The sequence below is a fragment of the Danio rerio genome, chromosome 18 (genome assembly GCF_052040795.2).
Source record: "Danio rerio strain M-AB ecotype USA chromosome 18, GRCz13ab, whole genome shotgun sequence".
Taxonomy (NCBI): Eukaryota; Metazoa; Chordata; class Actinopteri; order Cypriniformes; family Danionidae; genus Danio; species Danio rerio.
Window position 1 is genome coordinate 42,445,455 of NC_141038.1, and position 22,046 is coordinate 42,467,500.

General features: G+C 36.0%; 1 protein-coding gene and 1 long non-coding RNA gene across 6 annotated transcripts in view; one reads left to right on the forward strand and one right to left on the reverse strand.

The window, feature by feature from the left end:
• Positions 1 to 22,046, reverse strand: part of LOC147839797 (uncharacterized) — a 516,604-nt gene that overhangs the window by 466,409 nt on the left and 28,149 nt on the right. The gene's annotated exons all lie outside the window — the stretch shown is intronic.
• Positions 5,238 to 22,046, forward strand: part of tmod2 (tropomodulin 2) — a 74,457-nt gene continuing 57,648 nt past the window's right edge. For 4 of the 5 annotated variants that reach the window (XR_015514250.1, XR_015514251.1, XR_015514252.1 and 1 more), the window contains exon 1: positions 5,238 to 5,338. The gene's annotated coding sequence lies outside the window, so the exon portion shown is untranslated. 5 annotated transcript variants of the gene reach the window in all.

Here is a 22,046-nt window from a genome sequence, read left to right on the forward strand (position 1 = left end):
ATTTTAGGTGGGGTTTGCAAACCTGTGTGCTTTAAGTTTTTACTCTTCAGCCGTTTGCATTTCCCGTGGTCATAAAAGCTCCTTCCCTGTCATCTGACAGCGGAATACCTTGAGTGATTGACAGCTAATATGAACCAATATAGCGGCAGGGAAGAGCGATTCAGCACGTTTTTACAAAAAATCAAAACAGGTCGCACTACAACCATTATCAGCAGTTGCACTAATGCCCCCAATTATGTTATGAGGTCGCATAGATTAATTTTCAGGCGCATATGCGACCAAAATGGTCGCAATTTCAGCTTCAAATGTTGTAACAAGCACGTCTGAAATGAGCCCGAATTTCTGTAGATTCAAAACAGTCAGTCCGGATATCCCCGCCTCTTAAAGGGCCAGTACTAAATTACAAAGGGCTCAAAAATAAGCCTTCTGGCGCCATCTCGTGGACACTCTGACACGCTTTGAGTCTGAATTTTACAAATTTAATATAAAAAAATATTTATAGGAAAACTGTTATTTATAATTACACCAAATAAATATGATAATTATCTGTAATTTCAAACACATCTTTTGGCCAAATTTGAGGATTGTATACTTTTTTATATGCCCCAAATACTCGATACAATTTTTTAATTAAAAAATTTTTAATTCAAAAACTACAAATCTTATCAGGATGAGGACATACAGCAACCATCTCATGAGCAGTAGGCAGCTTTTGACCAAATTTGGGGCTTGTAGCATCTAAGCCCTGGGAGGAGAAGCGATTGCTTTTTTTTGGTCAGAAGCCGGAATAATAATAATAATAAGAATAAGTTTAAGTAGCATTACAGTATGTTGGCTTTCTCAAGCCAACATAATAATAAAAATAATAATAAGTTTAATAGGATAACAGTAGTCTGGCTTGCTACACAAGCCAGCCTAACTATAGGCATAGGGGAAAACTTGTGGACGTTGGGTTTTCTTTCTAGAAAGAAAAACACATCACTTGCTTTTTAGACAAGACTCACTGAAACAACATCCACCACTTTGACACTTCCTCTTCAATGTTGAGGTGATAAGCAGTTCTCCTTGAGATAAACCAGCAGCCATTGATGTTCCCTGTGAGAATAAAATGGGCATGGGTTCTCTTTGCGGAGGAACAAGTACTTCCTGTTAAAAACTGGCAGGTTTGGGCCAATTTTGATGATTGACAGTTGTTCATCCATGATCAGTATAATTATTTGAAGTTGTGTTTTGTCTACTTAATACTCTATGGTAAAAAGAGGAAAGAGATTATCTAAGCAAAGTTTAACAGTATATTTCCTTTGCTTGTACACCACTCCTGATCACATGACAGACTAATTACTACTGTTGAAGGTTGCTGATTCGAGTCTTGGCTGGGTCAGTTGGCATTTCTGTGTGGAGTTTGCATGTTCTCCTCTGGGTGCTCTGGTTTCCACCACAGTCCAAAGACATGCGCTATAGGTGAATTAAATAAACTAAATTGGTTGTAGTGTATGTGTTTAAATGAGTGTGTATGGAAGTTTCCCAGTGCTGGGTGTCACCGGATGTCAAGGGAGCGAAGACAAGAGGTTGGATCCAAATGCAATTTTTAATGAAAAAGATTATTCGTGCAGGCAAAAACAAATTGGGTCAAAAAACAAGAACTCAGGTATCATGAAGGGCATCAAAAATGCAAAAACAAAGCAATGATCAAAGTACAAAAAGTTACAAAACAATCATCAAAACATAACTAGAAAAACTAAACATGACGACACTCACTGAAACCATACAGATACTGACAAACAAAGATTCCGCATAGACTGGTGTGTGCAATGTGTATAAATAGTCCAAACAATTGATGATGACGATATTCAGCTGTGTGTGATTAATGGTGACTGGTTTGTGCAAAGGCATGCTGGGATATGTAGTTCATGAATGACATGTGTAGTATACCAGCGATCTTTCAGGAACAGATTGCTGGTTATGTGACAGCTGGGTTGCAGCTGGAAGGACAGTTAAAACATATGCTGTATAAGTTGGCGGTTCATTCCGCTGTGGCGGCCCTGATGAATACAGGGCTAAGCCAAAGGAAAATTAATGCATGAATGACTCCTACAGACAAAACCGCAAAATGGCCATGGACGTAAAACTTAAACAAGATTTTTTTTGCCTTAAAATTATGAATATGCATTGGTGTGTGAATGTGCTGTAAAAATATTGTAATACAGTACTATCATATTTTGTACATTTATATTTATTGTAAATTAGGGTGCTTTTTTTGTGACTCATGCATTCTGTTGAAAATGTCTTTTGTGTTCAAGGTTAACATTTTCTGAGTTACTCCCAAGAGCAGTTTTGGAATTGGCGTTTACCTTGAGTAAACAGGTTTGGGGTAATCAATCTAAAGTTCTCGATTAATGTGATGGTAAGTTGCTTTCTGCAATACTGCCTTGGTACTGTTTAAAATCCCTAAAATATAGCATATTTTAACGTCACTTGGTGAAGGGTTTGTTAGCTCTTTATATGACAAGCCATTAGCATTACATCATGTTATCACTTAACAAAGACTATCAGTGCCAGGGACTTCTCAACAATGTGAAGGGAAATGATGTCAGACTCTGGAGAAACAGAATTTGCTTCTGAAACTCATCTGTTCATCAGCTTATACTCAAATCTAGTGTCTGAACATTGAGCACTCAAAAGCAGAACATGTTACACATACATAGTTCACTCAACAAATAAAATTACATTATATGCCCGTTTCCACTGAGTGGGACAGTATGGTACGGGTCGGTACGGGTCACCTTTATCAGGCTTGCATTTCCACTGCCCTTTTGGAACCCTTTTGGTGGGTTTATCGTACGACAAAAGGTTTCAGTGGATGTCATTCTTGCTTCAGGAACTGTCAAAGTAAAGCTGTATGGGTCGTTCACATATCATATGAAAAGCACTTCTCACAAAACAGATGCTTTATACACATAAATACTTGTGTATAAATTTTCATTACTAACCTTTCTATGAACATTATTTGATCATAACTGCAGATCAATGAAATGAAATAGCCTACCATAAAGTCTGCAATTATATAAGATAAATAAATAAATGCAACATATATGAACACATACAGACCCTTACAGTCTCCGATATGTTACTAATTACAGTGAAACTATACATACAGCATACATTTAGTCCTTATTTGGCTTCAAAAACAACACAACACATAGCTCACAGTCAGTGGTAACCTCTCGTCTGTATCTTTAAACTTCACCAGCACCTGTAACCTCTTTTTAGAAAGTAATTCCTTTATTTTAAGTTCATAATAGTCCAAAAGATGACGATAATAAACTTGTTTTTTCGGCTTCTCCTTTGCTTTTTTGCGCTTCACCCTCATGTTTGTCCATTTCTGAAAGGATCGGATGTCAAAAGCACTTCAATAATCACGCGCATGTTATTATCATAAACTCAAGACGTTTGTTTTGTTCAAATATAGATGCACAGCGAGCGCTAGCGAGAAAGTGAAACCGATCGTGCTTTAGACGGTCTTGTAAACAACTACGAGGAATAGAGTAGTTCCGCTCTACAACAACAATGACAAGGTTTGTTTAAGCTCGGGTTAACCATGGCTCGTTATGCATATATTATTACAGTGTAATATCTCGGCTGTGTTTTTGAAAATGGTGGTTGCTTTGTTTTCATTCTCCTGGCTTGTTGCACGAGTGAGTGATGTATCATGTAAACCAATAGCATTCAGCTGCGCATCTTGCGCCGCCTTTTGGTACCTTTTTGTTTTGCTAGGTATACCTACCAAAAGCGTACCCAAGAAGTGGTACGGTATGGTTTGCTTTTAGGTACCTTTTGAAAGTGGAAACGGCCATAAAAGCGTACCAAGCTGTACCGTACAGTACTATACCACTCAGTGGAAATGGGGCAATAGTGTCAGCAGATAAATTTAGGAAGTAAAATGAAATGAGGCTGAGTATGCAACATCATAGGCTGCACCAATGGCTTTTTAAAGGTTGACAGGTTCTGTTTAGAAGCATATCGTTCTTTTATCCCCTAAAAAAAATGTATGTGCTAGTGTTTTTGGTTCTTTCTATACGTTTATTAAAAAAAAAATCAACTGTTAAAGCTTATTCGCACAAACTGTCAAAAATCCCTCAATGGCCAAATATTCCATCTTAAAATGTCTGTATTGAGGAAAAAAATTAAAGTCATTCCACGATGACTTAATAGCTCTGTCTTTGTAACATTGGGAAGGTGTCAACCTGCTTTTCTTGAATAGCCCTAGATTCACACCAAAAAATATGAAATCCAATCAAATTTTGAAAATGAATGTCAACAAGTCTTGTTTTATTCGGAATGAGGATTGTTTTGGGCGATGTGGTGGCGCAGTGGGTAGCACAATTGCTTCGCAGCAAGAACGTCGCTGGTTCAAGCCTCGGCTGGGTCAGTTAACATTTCTAGGTGTTTGCAAGTTCTCCCCGTGTTTGCGTGGGTTTCCTCTGGGTGCTCCGGTTTTCACCACAAGTCCAAAGACATGTGTTACAGGTGAATTGGGTAAGCTGAAATTGTCCACAGTAAATGTGCCTAAATGAGTTTATGTGTGTGATTGAGTTTATAGATGTTTCCCAGTGATGAGTTGCGGCTGGAAGGTCATGCGCTGCGTAAAACATATGCTGGATAGGTTGGCGGTTCAATAATAGAGGGACTAAGCTGAAAATGAATGAATGAATGAATGAATGAATGAATGAATGAAGATTATTTTTAAAATGTATAAAAAAATACAAGATAAATGTTACGTATTCAACAGCTCGCACTGATCTAACCAGTTTACAACAGGTTTTCAGTTGTATCAAACTTCTTCCTCTTTGCAAGGTGGGTGTTTTAATGTAAATTATTATTCAGTTTTAATTATAATATATTTTGTTGTTAAAAAAATAAATACATTTTTTAGCACAGGAGCCTATTGGAATTTTTTATACTTACAATTTTTAAAAGAACAATATAATGAAAATGCAGCCCTTCTAAATAAACCAATAAATATAAAAATAGTTTGCATTCAGTTAAATAAACAATGACCGCATCTGTGGACTTCAAAACCCATGCTCCTTTGTCTCCCCGAAGCTTTATTCCCTCTGATTTGCTGCATGTCACAACTAGGCGGGAGCTGCGCTTAATGGGCGTCCTCTAACATTCTGATTGGCCGTTACACACGTCAATCATCAGCGCATTTCTAGTATCTGGTTTCCTGTGTTACCGCCCTTGGGCTGAGACAGTGAAGACGGCTGCGGGAATTTCTTAGCCTTCCGACCAGGAATAGGACACTAAAGAGTAAAACGCGTGCAGGAATTTCTCTAAGGTAAGAAATATGCTTCATCCTCCCTCAGTGTGTTGTCATATATTAAGGTAGAGGTCATAAATGTGGAGGTTTGTGTGGTTGAGTGGTTAGCTCGCTAAGCGCTCGAGCGCTGATAGACATCCGTACGAGTGTAGATGGGCCAACAGTTTACGATAATACATTGATCAATGAACTTTAAAGTTATCATTTAATCATTACACACTTAGCCTATTTATTTCGATAGCTACTGAATGACATACACAAACTGGAACAAAACTAATTAGCACATGCTTCAATGAATCAAGGTAACTAACACTAAAGTCCATATGTGATACGGACACCCAGTCATAGTAAATCATAGGTTAGATGTACTGTCAAAATTCAATTACGTCTAACTGAACGTTAAGTCTGATTTACATATGTATTTAAAAGCTAACTATCATAAGGCATGTTTGAATTATGTGTATTGTATCCTAGTATTTCATTAATGACTTAATTATAAATGTTAGTCTTTATCATATTGGGGTTGTGTAAATGAATTCATATCCATATGATGTACATTAAATGAAATATTAGCAATATATAAGCATTGCAGACGCTGCTCTTCAATGGAGGATGCCTAATAATCTGTTGCTTATGCAGATCATAGTTGTGCTTAATTGTATGTCTGTTATGATGACGTATTATTATTGGGAGTCTCGAGCGAGCCCAGATGTGTATGAGCTCATGTGTCTCTTCATACCGGGTGTGGTCTCCACCCGGGGCGTGACTCTGCGTGGCTTTACATAACTGACTCTTGGGGTTTTAATACATAGTTTACGATAACACAATATAGAGCATTGTGAATGTATGAGAACGAACTGTTCCCAAACTTAGCGTGTTTATTGAGCTCCTGAGGTCATAATACTGTTTATTTCTTTGTTTTTGTCAATGAAAACATTCACTATTGATGATAATGCTGATGATGCTCCTGTCTGACTTCTGCTTTTTGTGAAATGGCACTTGTCTAAAGTTATCTAATGGATGCTTGATGATGTGCTGTAGCTCTTACTCAATAAACATTTCAAAACCCTCCATCTGGGTTCCATAAGCCTCGGTCTCTGTCTCTTAGAGGAAGTGCTGGATGAGAATGATCTGAAGATTCTCAATGTTGTCACTCTCAGGGGTCCGGCTAATTTTAGATGTTTTTTTTTTCTTTTCTAGAGTAATGAAGCAGATCCTCTCACTGAGTTTTATTGAGTACATTCTGATCTGAAACCAGATAACCGTTGTTTTCTTTTTCTGTTTGTATAATCTGTTAATGTTTTAAACAAGCAAGGATGCATTAAATTGATGAAAACATCAAGACATTTATAATGGCAGAAAGGGATTTACTTAATAAAAAATTAAGAGGCGTACTTTGTAATCTTTTAGCGATTTGGCCTAAAATCAAAATCTCGATTAATTGAACATTTCAACTCGATTACGATTAACGAATGATTATTTTACTTATTTATTATTTTTTTTTGCCCTCTTAGCTCACTGATTAGTTTTATATGCCGTCTAAAGGCATCTCTGGTGCAGCTTCCAATTCGTCAATGTAGTGCAAAGGAAGGCTTAAGATTGAGTCCATCTTCTTACTTGACCAGAGTAGGGAACAGGCATGGGCCGGTTTAAGATTTTGTATGATAACCTTGGATAAAAATATCATGGTTTCACGGTATTGTGACAGTAAAATGTACTCTTTTTAAATGTCTAAGTTGCCCTTTTTTAACACTATATATTCCATTTTGTGAAACATTTAAAATATTTTTAAGCAGTAAACATGTCAGGCTAATTAATTCAAATGAATCACTGACTTCTGTCTTTTTTTAGTTTCAAAAACACAGATTTCTTTACAATTTAAAATGGCATCTTTGAATATCTTTTCTTTTGGAGATTCTTTTTTTAAATTTTTTTTAAGCAAAACAGTATCTGAATAAAAAAAAAAAAACAACAACATACACATACCTTGGGAACAATATAGCAGAAAATTTTGACTGTTTTAAAACCTTGACTTTTCCAAACCAAGGTATACCTTAAAAGCTGTTATCCTCCAATGCCTAGCGGGGTCATGTGACACGTAGAGAAAGTAATTGAAAAAATCGTCCTGGAAAAATTATATTGATTTTAGGTTATGAATGTCGATTTCAATTACTTTTCAATTAATCGTTTAGCCCTAGCTCAGGGCTTTTAACATTGATAAATATTTCTTTGGCAATAAATCAGCATATTTAAATATTTTTTGTTCACTAAAGTTGTTGCTTCATCTTTGAATATTTTTTTCAGTGATTCCTTGGATTTACTTAATTTCTTTAAGTTGTTATAAACTGTTTATTGTGGCTGAATGTAAACAAACAAATTACGTTGATCATTACTAAATTTAATTTGTTTGTTTAAATTCAACCCATATAAATTGTTTGCAATTGTTTTGGAATAAAATATTGGCTGTTTTTCATATTAATAAAAATAAAATAATAATAATATTCTGAATGTCGTTCTTTGCTGTCTATGTTATGAATTACGGCAGCACAATAAAACGTTTCAGCATCAATATCGCAATGTATGCATTTGCAATAGTGCAAATCTGCAATGTTAAGTTTTATTTAGTTGATTATAATCAATGCAGAGTTGAATTATAATGGAGTAAAAATGGTAGTTCACCCAAAACTTAAACTTTACTCACTATTTTCAAACGTTTAGGAGTTTTTTTTATTTTTATGTTGACCACAAAAAGAAGATATTTTAGTAACTCATAAACGTTTCAAACAAGTGCAGGGTGGGTTAATAGTGAATAAATGTTCATTTTTGGGTGAACTATCCCTTTAAGGCATGTGACTGTGTGAACATTATCTTTGCTGTATTTTATTTAGCCATGCTTGTAAATTATGTTATATATTATTAGAGATCCAATCCCCTACAAAATCACCCCAATCAATCTAAAATGAAGAATTCTTTCCAAATAAAGCCATGTTTGCATCGCAATATTGCAGAAATACAAAATATCGCAATGTAAGATTTTCCCAGTAACGGGCAGCCCTATTATAAATATGGCTGTTTTTAATAATAATAATAACAACAATAATAATAATAATAATAATAATATTAAAGTGTATATTAATAAAAATGTGTGGTTTTATTACAACTCCATTGATTAAAACCATATTCAAGTTTCATATTCAAGCATTAAAAGTTGCATTAGTAAAAGTATAAATTATTGTTTAATCAAGGTTTGAAAAAATTCGAACTAATATCATTTGTAAACATAAAAAAAAGAAGTCGACTGGTGTAATAAGTGACATCTGTTCATTCTGAACTCCAGAACATTCCCTGATGTCTTGTTTGTTGTATGTGTTGTGGTTGTATGACCCTTTGCCCTAAGTCTTTTCATCCTTATTATGGATTTGTCCTGTAATGCACTTACAACAGACAGCAGAGGAAGGAGCAGGACTGACTTCCACTCTATTTTGTCTGTCTGTTGGATTAAGTTGTTGAGAATGTTTAACACAGCGGCAGAAAATAACTATCATAACCAGACTTTATGGGATCTAAAGAGTAGAGTGGTGCAGAAGGCTTCATGATGATGAAACCTTGTTGTGCTTGTTTACTAGGTTGTTCTAATTTGTAGTCAGAGGGTTGTGATAAAAATACCACCCCTACATTTTTATAATGTGGTTTTATCATAATCAAGAAGTGCACACTGATATGCAATACATACAGTAGTGGATTTCTAAGAATGTGTCTTTTTGCGACTGTATAAAAGAGGGGAAAACGTTGAGAAATTGATTGGTTAGAAGATAGAAAGAAGGTAAATTAACCAGGTATAACAGCCTGATCTCACGAGGAAACAAAACTATTTTATGTTTTGTCAGTTTAGAGGCTAATTCGAGTTCAGCCGTATGAAAATTTATGGTTTTTAAAAGGAGGCGTGGCACCCAACTCCATCCTTAAGCCGCCTTTCCACTGCACACGACATTTGGACACGACTGTCGGAATATGCCCCCTTGTGGCAGCCGCACAGTATTTTCAGTGTTGTCGTGCACCATGGGGGAGATGATGATTCTCACGGTGTCCGAAACAAAGGAGGGCAAAAGCAAGAGCCTTTTTTCTCTGTGCGTTTACATAGTTTAATGAATGAATGAATACTAGAAACTCATAGACCGCTAAAAAATTGTAGGGAATGTAGAGACAACATTATAAATATATATTTTTATTACTTTCTTAATTACATTTATGAACAGAAGAGTTTTTTTTTTTTGTTAATATAGACTTTTTATAATTAAAACAATAACCAAATAAACTCCTATTTCTCATCTCGCCCGCACGGATCTGCTCGGACAACACTGGAATACATCATATCCGGTCGGCAGGTCGCATACAGTCTTGTCGCAGGAGTTCAAATATTTTAACGGATCCGCAGCTCAATTCGGATCCGAATTTTCTGCATACAGAGATGATCGGAACCATTAGAAATGAATGACTTCCGGTCTGTCGCTTGTCGTTTGTCGTGTGCAGTGGAAAGGAGGCTTTAAACCCAACCATCATTGGTGGATGAGCAAATTGTACCAAATTGTATGAATGAGATTGTACGATTTCATATGAATTAGTCACTAAATAAAAAAGTTACGAATTGCTGTGAGATATCGTTGGGTGTAAAGACGAATTACAAGCACTCACAAACCAAGTTTTCTGTAATTTAATGCCAGGGTAACACAACACAAATGTGATATAAATGGATGTTGTTTGAAAGTGAAAGAGTATGAGTAGTTGACAAATGGACAGTAAAGATGTTGTTTTTGTAAAACACCGGGTTGAAGAAAAAATTGTTATATAGTTTGAATTAGTGTTGTCAAAACTATCGGCTTTACTGTTTTCAGTAAATTTCTCAGATTACGTCTGTCTGTGGTATTGGGCGTGGTTAACATACTTAACCACGCCTCTCCAACTAGGGCTTGGCGATATGGCAAAAATGCAGTCATGATGATTATTTTGCATATTGAATGATACATTTGACACATTTTTCGATATAAGTTCTTAATGCTTCCAGATTTTAAAAGAGTACCCCAACAATAGGGCTGCTCGATTATGGGAAAAAACATAATCACGATTATTTTGGTCATAATTGTAATCACGATTATTCAAAACGATTATCAGTTGAAGTCAAAATTATTCATCCTCCTGTGAATTTATTTTTATATATAAATATTTTCCAAATGATGTTTAACAGAGGTTTTTTTTTTTTACAGTATTTCCTATAAATTTTTCTTAAATTGATATTTTTTACTTATATTTTTAGAATAAAAGCCGGTTTGAATATTTTGAAACCTATAATTGCTCGATATTATTAGCCCCTTTAAGCAATATATATGTTTGATTGTGTGCAGTGTTGTACAATGACTTGTCTATTTACCCAAATTAAGTCTTTGAATGTTACTGAATACTAGTGTCTTGAAGAATATCCACAAATATAATGTGTAAAATATAATGTGCTGTCATCATAGCAAAGATAAAAGTAATCAGTTTTTAGAAATGAGTTATTAAATCTGTTGTTTAAAAAAACAGTCGGCAGCAGCAGGAATACCGCACGCTGTCACTTTAAGAATAGTGCGGCTCTGAGTCTGATATGGTTTCTCTTTCACGTGTCTTTTGATTCTCAACTTGTTAGTTTATTACACAAATGGGGGTTTATATGAATAATCAATAAACACTGCGCTCAGACACAAATGTGCATGTATTTGACCATTAAAGCGGTGACGTGTGTGTGCTCTGCTGCCCGAGGCTAAACGCGGCGCGCGTGCAAACACACACACACACACACACACACACACACACACACACACACACACACACACACACACACACACACACACACACTCTACCTGTCCGAGGCCAGACACGGCGAGCACACACACAACAGCACGTGCTCTTTTGCGCTTTTAAAAATATGAATGATGCGCATCCCGTGCTGCAAAAGTTACATTACAGCACATGCTTTTAGTCATTTTCACGTGGAACTGAGCTTTGCAGAGGCAAAGAGTTTTCTCACGTGTACAACTGGAAAGGGGGCGGTGCGTGATGGAATAATCGGTTATCTTAATGGTTTTTCATAATCGTTAAAAGCCAAAATCGTAATTGAATTTTCGATTAATTGCACAGCCCTACCCAACAATGACTGAAGCCCTAAAAATTAGAGGGTCCATTAAACGGCATGACATATTTTTAGTCTATAAATTTTTGGAGATTTAAAATAAAAAAATGATTGCCTATTTGAAATAGCATATAGTGTCACACTAGAAGAGATGGTTTTCTGTGACAAGTTTTTAGAATGGATGGAAAAAAATGGTCGCCATTTACTAAAATAGCCACTTGTAAAATTATGCCGGAGAGTGATTTTTACAATTTATTTGTAATTTATGAACGTGTGCTTGAGTTGGACAGTTTTGAGATTTGGCTCGAAAGAAAATGTATATCAAAAAAAGTTATAACAGAGCTGTTTTTATTATGAGGTCCATGGAACATGATGTTTAACCATTTGCTGCATTTTTTTTAAACGATGACAACACTAATACTATTCAATTTTGTCATGTGTTGCAGTGAAAATGCAACGTTAACCCATATGCAATAACTTTGGAAACACACTAAAGGGTTCATTTGGCATGTGTAGAACAGCACGATCGACTCTTTTTAAGTGTGAAATCTCTGAAAATGAAGTAAGTTCCACGAGCTTCTGAAACATGCAAATCCCCTCACTTTGGGTCAGTTTGCATTGGGATGTGTTTAAAAGGAAAGAGGTTTGTGGTTTAGGATCCTGGTTGGATGCAGGTTTGGTGTGAGGGGCAGTTCAGAATCAGCATTCGTTCCAGTTTTAGCACCTTTAAACCCGCTTAAGCCACATTAAGCCCAGTATTCTCCTGGTTTAACTGGTCAGCAGTGTTTTCTAACCCTGTTCCTAGAGGCACACCAACAGTACAATCTGAATGTCTTCCTTATCTGACCCATTCATTTCAAGTTTTGGAGTCTGTTCTAATGTTCTGATGATCTGATTCAGGTGTGTTTAATTAGGAAGAGGTTGAAAATGGGTACTGTGGTGTGTGAAACACTAATCTACAGTAACAATTTGGGATGAGGGACTCCTTTCAGTCTGCTGCTAGTGTGTAACACCCTCAGCGCTGCTTTTATTTGTTAAATTGGATGTTAATAAGGAACATTAAGGATATTTTTACCCTATGAGGGTCTTAAACACCTCCCCTCAAGGCTACAAGTTAAGCTGACGCCAATCCTGCTTAGAAGCCCAACACCATTTTCCTGGATTTACCGCAGCTTTTTCTTAGCCTTAGCGAAAGTGTAGTTTACTTATCCATTAAGTACTCATAAGTTAGATTGAGTTGAACCAAAAGTCTCACTGTGATTTAGTTATTGGCTTTGGCTCGGTGTTCGGAGTTCTAGATTTAAAGCTCTTCATGGAAAACACTGATGCCTTTTCACTGATGGAACGACGCTCAGCTTGAATTCTCTCTCGGTTTTGGCACAGACGCAGGTTAAAAAAGTCTGTCCAACAGTAATACGGTGTTTCATTCTGATGCCACAGTCTGATTTAGTGCTTTTCTCCAGCTTCACGTTTGCTATAAACTCTGCAGCGTTTGTTATAAACTCCTCGACTGCGTGGTTTAGGGTTATTACTTCTCAGAGTAGCTCAAGAAAATGAGCTGTAATCGAAGCAAACAAAGAAATGCTGTAATTGCAGGAGTTGTGAATAAACTATAATTTTGTGCTTTGGTATTCCTGTGGTTTGTCATTTAGATGCTTTGGCAATATCTAATTAGACTTCATTATTTATAGCCTTCACGTCATGGGCCAGAAATGACAGTGTATTCATGCTGTGGTGAATAAATGACATCAGCTATTCCTGCAGTATTTTTGGCTGCTGGAATTTCCTCACAATTTATAGGTCTGGCTGACTTGAGCTGGCAGGGATTGATTCAGGATACCCTTTAGAAAAACCGCAATTTAGTCACAACTCCCATCCCAGAAATCAAGACTTATTTTGGGTCGTTTAGTTATTTTTGAATGCATCAATGTAATGCATAAATGTGGGGTGGCTCGTGGCTGTTAACTAGGACCTAATGATTTTTATTATTGTTACTTTTTAAAAAAAACTTTTTTCTGGAATACAAATTTTATGTTGTTTTTTTCCATTTGATTTAATGGTGAAAATAAATGGTAAGTTAATCATAAAAAATGTGTACAATTTAAAATAAAAATTAGTTTTAGTGGTCTTATAGAAAGCTTTAATATGGTTGAAATTTAAACCTAGAATAAGCATATAAATATTTATATAAAAATACAATAATAATAACAATAATAAAATAATATTAATAATAACATTAATATTGTAAATAGATAATAATAATAATAATTTCAACATTATTATTTTGTAATGATAATGTTTGAATAATAATATACATTTAATAATAATACTAATACAATTATTATTATTATGTTTATATTTGTATTACTATTTGTATTAATATTATTATTATATAATATTATGAATATTTTAATAATATGAATAATAATTGTGATAAACAATTCTAACAACAATATTAATATTAATAATAACAAGAATATTAAAATAATAACAACAATAATAATAATATAATCTTAATATAATAATAATAATAATAATAATAATTTAATAATATTCATATTATTAATGTTGATAACAATATTATGATTATTATGATTATTATTATTAGTAGTAGTAGTAGTATAATACAACTACAATAATAATAATTATTATTAATGATAACATTTTAATAACATTAACATTAATAATAATAGTAATACAATTCTTATAACAATAATATTAATCTAATAATAATAATAATAATGATAATAATAGCAATAATAATAATTAAATAATATTAATATTAATAATAACATAATGATGATAATAATAATAATAATAATAATAATAATAATAATAATAATAATAATTACAATAATAATTACTTTTATAAAATATAATAATAATAATAATAATAATAATAATAATAATAATAATTATTATTATTATATATAATTATAATAATTAGTATTATCAATGGCAATATTTTAATAATATTATTAATACTAATTAAAATAATAGTAATAATAAATCAAATCTAATAACAGTAATATTAATATTAATCATAACTATAATAATAATAATAATAATAAAAAATAAATAATAATAATAATAATAATGCAATACTTTTTTATTTATATTATTATTATTATTATTACTATTGGTTTAAATTTTTTATTTTGGTTTTTATTTTTTATATTTAATATTTTATTATTATTAATGATAATATTTTTATAGTAATATTAATAATAACAATACTATAAATATTATTAATATGATAGTAATAAAAATAGTAATTCTAATAACAACAGTAATAATAATAATAATAATAATAAAGACAATATTAATACTATTCATATAATAATAAGTTTAATAATAATAATAACTAGATATTAAAGTTTGAGGACAAACTTTATGGTGGCTTGAAAAGCCGAATCTGAAAGTTTGAAGTGGTTGAATTAGCATGTTACTAGCATGATTCTAGCATGAATTAGCATGCTACTAGGATAATTCTAGCATGAATTAGCATGTTAGTAGCATGATTCTTACATGAATTAGCATGTTGTTAGCATGATTCTAGCATGAATTAGCATGTTACTAGCATGATTCTAGCATGAATTAGCATGTTGTTAGCATAAATCTAGCATAAATTAGCATGTTACTAGCATGATTCTAGCATGAATTAGCATGTTGTTAGCATGATTCTAGCATGAATTAGCATTTTACTAGGCGGTTGCTAGGGTGTTTTAAGTGGTTGCTAGGTGGTTGCTAAGGTGGTGCAAGGCAGTTGCTAAGGTGGTCTGACTAGTTGCTAGGTGGTTGCTAGGGTGTTGCTAGACGGTTGCTAGGGTGTTTTGAGTGGTTGCTAAGTGGTTGCTAAGGTGGTGCTAGGCAGTTGCTAAGGTGTTCTGACTAGTTGCTAAGTGGTTACTAAGGTGTTGCAAGGTGGTCGCTAGGGTATTCTGAGTGGTTGCTAGGTGGTTGCTAAGGTGTTGCTAGGCGGTTGCTAGGGTGTTCTGAGTGGTTGCTAAGGTGTTGCTAGATGGTTGCTAAGGTGTCCTAAGTGGTTGCTAGGTGGTTGCTAGGGTATTCTGAGTGGTTGCTAAGGCGTTGCTAGGTGGTTGCTAGGGTGTCCTGAGTGGTTGCTAGGTGGTTGCTAAGGTGTTGCTAGGTGGTTGCTAGGGTGTCCTGAGTGGTTGCTAAGGTGTTGCTAGGCGGTTGCTAGGGTGTTCTGAGTGGTTGCTAGGTGGTTGCTAAGGTGTTGCTAGGTGGTTGCTAAGGTGTCCTGAGTGGTTGCTAGGTGGTTGCTAGGTGGTTGCTAAGGTGTTGCTAGGCGGTTGCTAGGGTGTCCTAAGTGGTTGCTAGGTGGTTGCTAAGGTGTTGCTAGGCGGTTGCTAGGGTGTCCTAAGTGGTTGCTAGGTAGTTGCTAAGGTGTTGCTAGGCGGTTGCTAGGGTGTTCTGAGTGGTTGCTAGGTGGTTGCTAAGGTGTTGCTAGGTGGTTGCTAAGGTGTCCTAAGTGGTTGCTAGATGGTTGCTAGGGTGTTCTGAGTGGTTACTAAGGCGTTGCTAGGTGGTTGCTAGGGTGTCTTGAGTGGTTGCTAGGTGGTTGCTAAGGTGTTGCTAGGTGGTTGCTAGGGTGTCCTGAGTGGTTGCTAGGTGGTTGCTAAGGCGTTGCTAGGCAGTTGCTAGGGTGTTCTGAGTGGTTGCTAGGTGGTTGCTAAGGTGTTGCTAGGCGGTTGCTAAGGTGTCCCAAGTGGTTGCTAGGTGGTTGCTAAGGTGTTGCTAGGTGGTTGCTAAGGTATTCTGAGTGGTTGCTAAGGCGTTGCTAGGCGGTTGCTAGGGTGTCCTGAGTGGTCGCTAGGCCCTTACTAAGGCATTACTAGGCCGTTGCTAGGTGGTTGCTAGGCGGTTGCTAGGGTAATTTGGGTGGTTGCTAGGCAGTTGCTAGGGTACCCTGGTTGGTTACTAGGCAAGCCTCACATACATGATTGATAAAACATTTATACTTAGTAAGCATTTCTAGCAAGTTACAGTACTGGGCTAGTCAATATTAGCATGTAGCTAGTCACTGCTAGCATGTGTAGCATATAGGAAGTTCCGTTTGCTAGCATGAGTCAAACGAGCCAATCTCCAAGTCTCTACGATGTTCTGATGCTGAGATATAGCTGTTGATGAATGGTTGCTAGGGTACTCTGTTTTGTTGCTATGGGCGAGGTTACAGAGTGAACTTGAATGTGGTTGGTTGTCTTAGTCGAATGAACCAACCCCCATGTCTCTATGACACTGCTATGCAAAGATATGCATCTTGGCCTATTTTAATGGAAGTCTATGGAATCAATTTGGGGGCGTGGCTTGTGAGCTTCATTATCATATTGAGATGCTCATTGGTTGTCTGAGTCAGATGAGCCATCCCCCAAGTCAATAGGACACTGCTATGCAAAGATATGCATGTAGGCCAGTTATTAACATGAGTCTAGTTTGAATTAGCATGTTACTAGCATGATTCTAGTACAAATTAGCATGTCATTAGCATGTTTCCAGTATGAGTTAGCATGTCATTAGCATGATTAGCATATGAGTAGCATGTTGCTAGCATGATTGGCATGTCATTAGCATGTTAGAATTATAAGCATTTGATAGCACAGCTAATTACATTCTATAGGACAGTTGCTAGGGTGCAGTATGTGGTAGTTAGGGGTGTGGCTAGAAAGTTAAAAGGCCATCAGTGATTGGCTGCTGGCTAGACTGAGTTAAATGAGCTCAGCCATTAGTCTCTATGACAGTCTGATGCAGAGTTATGAGCTCACAAAGTTTGATCCCATGTTAAGTCAATGAGAGTCTTTTGTAATGGAAGTCTACGGGACAGTTGCTAGGGTGCCATAAGTGGTTGCTAGGGAGTGGCTAGTAAGTCTAAAGGTCATCAGTGATTGGCTGCTGACTAGACTGAGTTGAATGGGGCCTGACTCTAGTCTGTAGGACAGTCTGATGCAGAGTTATGAGCTCACAAAGGTTGACTCAATGTTAAGTCAATGGCAGTCTTTTACAATGGAAGTCTATGGGACAGTTGCTAGGGTGCCAAAAGTGGTTGCTAGGGAGTGGCTAGTAAGTTTAAAGGTCATCAGTTATTGGCTGCTGGCTAGACTGAGTTAAATGAGCCCAGTTAGAAGTCTGTAGGACAGTCTGATGCAGAGTTATGAGGTCACAAAGTTTGACCCAATGTTAAGTCAATGGGAATTTTGGGAATTTTCCGGGTCGTTTTTCGGAAAACCGAAAGTCGGATCAGTCGGAAAAGATATAGCAACCCGAGTCAGACCAGTTTGAAGGTTTGACGAAAGTTTGAGGTATGAAGCTTGAAAGGGTTAGGAGGAGATAGACTTTAAAATTAGTCTCAGAAGAAAGAAGAAGAAGCAGAATAATAACTAGATTCTTAAAGTTTGAGAACAAACTTTGAGGCTGGCTTGTGAAAGCCTGACGGTAATAGTTAATTTAGTTTAAACAGTTTTTAAAAGTATGAAAAGATTGATAGATAGATAGATAGATAGATAGATAGATAGATAGATAGATAGATAGATAGATAGATAGATAGATAGATAGATAGATAGATAGATAGATAGATAGATTAGCATGGTATTAGCATGATTCTAACGTGAATTAGCATGTTGTTAGCATGATTCTAGCGTGAATTACCAAAATGTTAGCATGATTTTAGCATGAATTAGCATGTTGTTAGCATGATTCTAGCATAAATTAGCATGTTGCTAGCACAATTATAGCATGAATTAGCATGTTACTAGCATGATTTTAGCATAAATTAGAATATTGTTAGCATGATTTTAGCATGAATTAGCATGTTGTTAGCATGATTCTAGCATGAATTGGCATGTTACTAGCATGATTCTAGCATGAATTATCATGTTACTAGCACGTTTCTAGCATGAATTAGCATGTTGTTAGCACGATTCTAGCATGAATTAGCATGTTGTTAGCACGATTCTAGCATGAATTACCATGTTACTAGCACGATTCTAGCATGAATTAGCATGTTACTAGCATGATTCTAGCATGAATTAGCATGTTGTTAGCACGATTATAGCATGAATTAGTATGTTACTAGCATGATTCTAGCATGAATTAGCATGTTACTAGCACGATTCTAGCATGAATTAGCATGTTGTTAGCACGATTCTAGCATGAATTAGCATGTTACTAGCATGATTCTAGCATGAATTAGCATGTTACTAGCATAATTTTAGCATTAATTAGCATGATTCTAGCATGAATTAGCATGTTGTTAGCATGATTTTAGCATGATTTAGCATGTTACTAGCATGATTCTAGCATGAATTAGCATGTTACTAGCATGATTCTAGCATGAATTAGCATGTAACTAGCATGATTCTAGCATAAATTAGCATGTTGTTAGCACGATTCTAGCATGAATTAGCATGTTACTAGCATGATTCTAGCATGAATTAGCATGTTACTAACACGATTCTATCATGAATTAGCATGTTGTTAGCATGATTCTAGCATAAATTAGCATGTTACTAGCATGATTTTAGCATGAATTAGCATGTTGTTAGCATGATTCTAGCATGAATTAACATGTTACTAGCATTATTCTAGCATGAATTAGCATGTTGTTAGCATGATAGATAGATAGATAGATAGATAGGTAGATAGATAGATAGATAGATAGATAGATAGATAGATAGATAGATAGATAGATAGAAGTAGATAGATAGATAGATAGATAGATAGATAGATAGATAGATAGATAGATGGAGTGCGAGCATGAGTCAAACAAGCCAAACCCCGCCTCTCTATGATGTTCTGATGCTGAGATATAGCTGGTGCCATATCGTTGCTAGGTTAGTCTGTTTTGTTGCTATGGAGTTGATTGACAGCTTAGACTGATGATGTATCAAAGCTTCTTGCCAGTATGAACAGTTAAAAACAACCCCCATGTCTCTATCACACTGCAGCATGACAATATCAGTCTGAACCTCTTTAATTGCAGTCTATGGGACAGTTGCTAGGGTGCAGTATCTGGTTGTTAGGGTGTGGCTAGAAAGTTAAAAGGCCATCAGTGATTGGCTGCTGGCTAGACTGAGTTAAATGAGCTCAGCCATTAGTCTGTAGGACAGTTTGATGCAGAGTTATGAGCTCACAAAGTTTAATCCCATGTTAAGTCAATGAGAGTCTTTTGAATGGAAGTCTATGGGACGGTTTCTAGGGTCCAAAAGTGGTTGCTAGGGCGTGGCCAGAAAGTTTAAAGGTGATCAGTCATTGGCAGTTTGATAGTCTGAGTTAAATAAGCCCAGTTAGAAGTCTGTGTGACATTCTGATGCGGAGTTATGAGGTCACAAAGTTTGATCCAATGTTACGTCTATGGGATTTTTCCGACGGTCCCGGGACGTTTTTCGGAAAACCGAAAGTCGAATCAGTCTGAGGAGACATAGCAACCCGAGTCAGAATAGTTTGGAAGTCTGACCCGAGTTTGATGGTCATAGCTTGAAAGCTCTAGGAGGAGATGAGTTTTGATTTTTAGTCTCAGAAGAAGAAAATATAATAACTAGACAGTAAAGTTCGTCGAGACAAACTTTGAGGCTGGCTTGACAAAGCCTGTTGGTAATAGTTTATTTAGTTTAAAAAAAGTTTAAAAAAGTATAAGTAGCATGTTATTAGCATGATTCTAGCATAGATTAGCATGTTATTAGCAGGAATTAGCATTATTCTAGCACGATTTAGCATGTTAATAGCATAATTCTAGCAGGAATTAGTGTGTTATTAGCATGATTGTAGTAAAATTAGCATGTTACTACCATGACTCTAGCATGAATTAGCATGTTATTAGCATGATTCTAGCATGAATTAGCATGTTATTAGCAAGATTCTAGTATGAACTAGCATGTCACTAGCATGATTCTAGTATGAATTAGCATGTCACTAGCATGGGACTAGTATGAATTAGCATGTTACTAGCATGATTCTAGTATAAATTAGCATGTTATTAGCATGATTCTAGCATGAATTAGCATGTTATTAGCATGATTCTAGTATGAATTAGCATGTCACTAGCATGAGTCTAGTATGAATTAGCATGTTACTAGCATGATTCTAGTATGAATTAGCATGTTATTAGCATGATTCTAGCATGAATTAGCATGTTACTAGCATGATTCTAGTATGAATTAGCATGATTCTAGTATGAATTAGCATGTTATTAGCATGATTCTAGTATGAGTTAGCATGTTATTAGCATGATTCTAGCATGAGTTAGCATGTTACTAGCATGATTCTAGCATAAATTAGCATGTTACTAGCATGATTCTAGGATGAACTAGCATGTTATTAGCATGATTCCAGTATGAATTAGCATGTTATTAGCATGATTCTAGCATGAATTAGCATGTTACTAGCATGATTAAAGTATGAATTAGCATGTTACTAGCATGAGTCTAGTATGAATTAGCATGTCATTAGCATGATTCTAGTATGAATTAGCATGTTATTAGCATGATTCTAACATGAATTAGCATGTTACTAGCAAGATTCCAGTATGAATTAGCATGTTATTAGCATGATTCTAGCATGAATTAGCATGTTACTAGCATGATTCTAGCATGAATTAGCATGTTACTAGCACGATTTTAGCATGAATTAGCATGATTCTAGCATGAAGTTAGCATGTTGTTAGCATGATTCTAGCATGAATTAGCATGTGCTAAGGTGTTGCTAGGTGGTTGCTAAGGTGTTGCTAGACGGTTGCTAGGGTGTCCAAAGTGGTTGCTAGGTGGTTGCTAAGGTGTTGCTAGGCAGTTGCTAGGGTGTTTTGAGTGGTTGCTAGGTGGTTGCTAAGGTGTTGCTAGGTGGTTGCTAAGGTGTCCTAAGTGGTTGCTAGATGGTTGCTAGGGTATTCTGAGTGGTTGCTAAGGCGTTGCTAGGTGGTTGCTAGGGTGTCCTGAGTGGTTGCTAGGTGGTTGCTAAGGTGTTGCTAGGTGGTTGCTAGGGTGTCCTGAGTGGTTGTTAGGTGGTTGCTAAGGCGTTGCTAGGCAGTTGCTAGGGTGTTATGAGTGGTTGCTAGGTGGTTGCTAAGGTGTTGCTAGGCGGTTGCTAAGGTGTCCCAAGTGGTTGCTAGGTGGTTGCTAAGGTGTTGCTAGGTGGTTGCTAAGGTATTCTGAGTGGTTGCTAAGTCGTTGCTAGGCGGTTGCTAGGGTGTCCTGAGTGGTCGCTAGGCCCTTACTAAGGCATTACTAGGCCGTTGCTTGATGGTTGCTAGGCGGTTGCTAGGGTAATTTGGGTGGTTGCTAGGCAGTTGCTAGGGTACCCTGGTTGGTTACTAGGCAAGCCTCACTTACATGCTTGATAAAACATTTATACTTAGTAAGCATTTCTAGCAGGTTACAGTACTTGGCTAGTCAATATTAGCATGTAGCTAATCACTGTTAGCATGTGTAGCATATAGGAAGTTCCGTTTGCTAGCATGAGTCAAACGAGCCAATCTCCAAGTCTCTACGATGTTCTGATGCTGAGATATAGCTGTTGATGAATGGTTGCTAGGGTACTTTGTTTTGTTGCTAT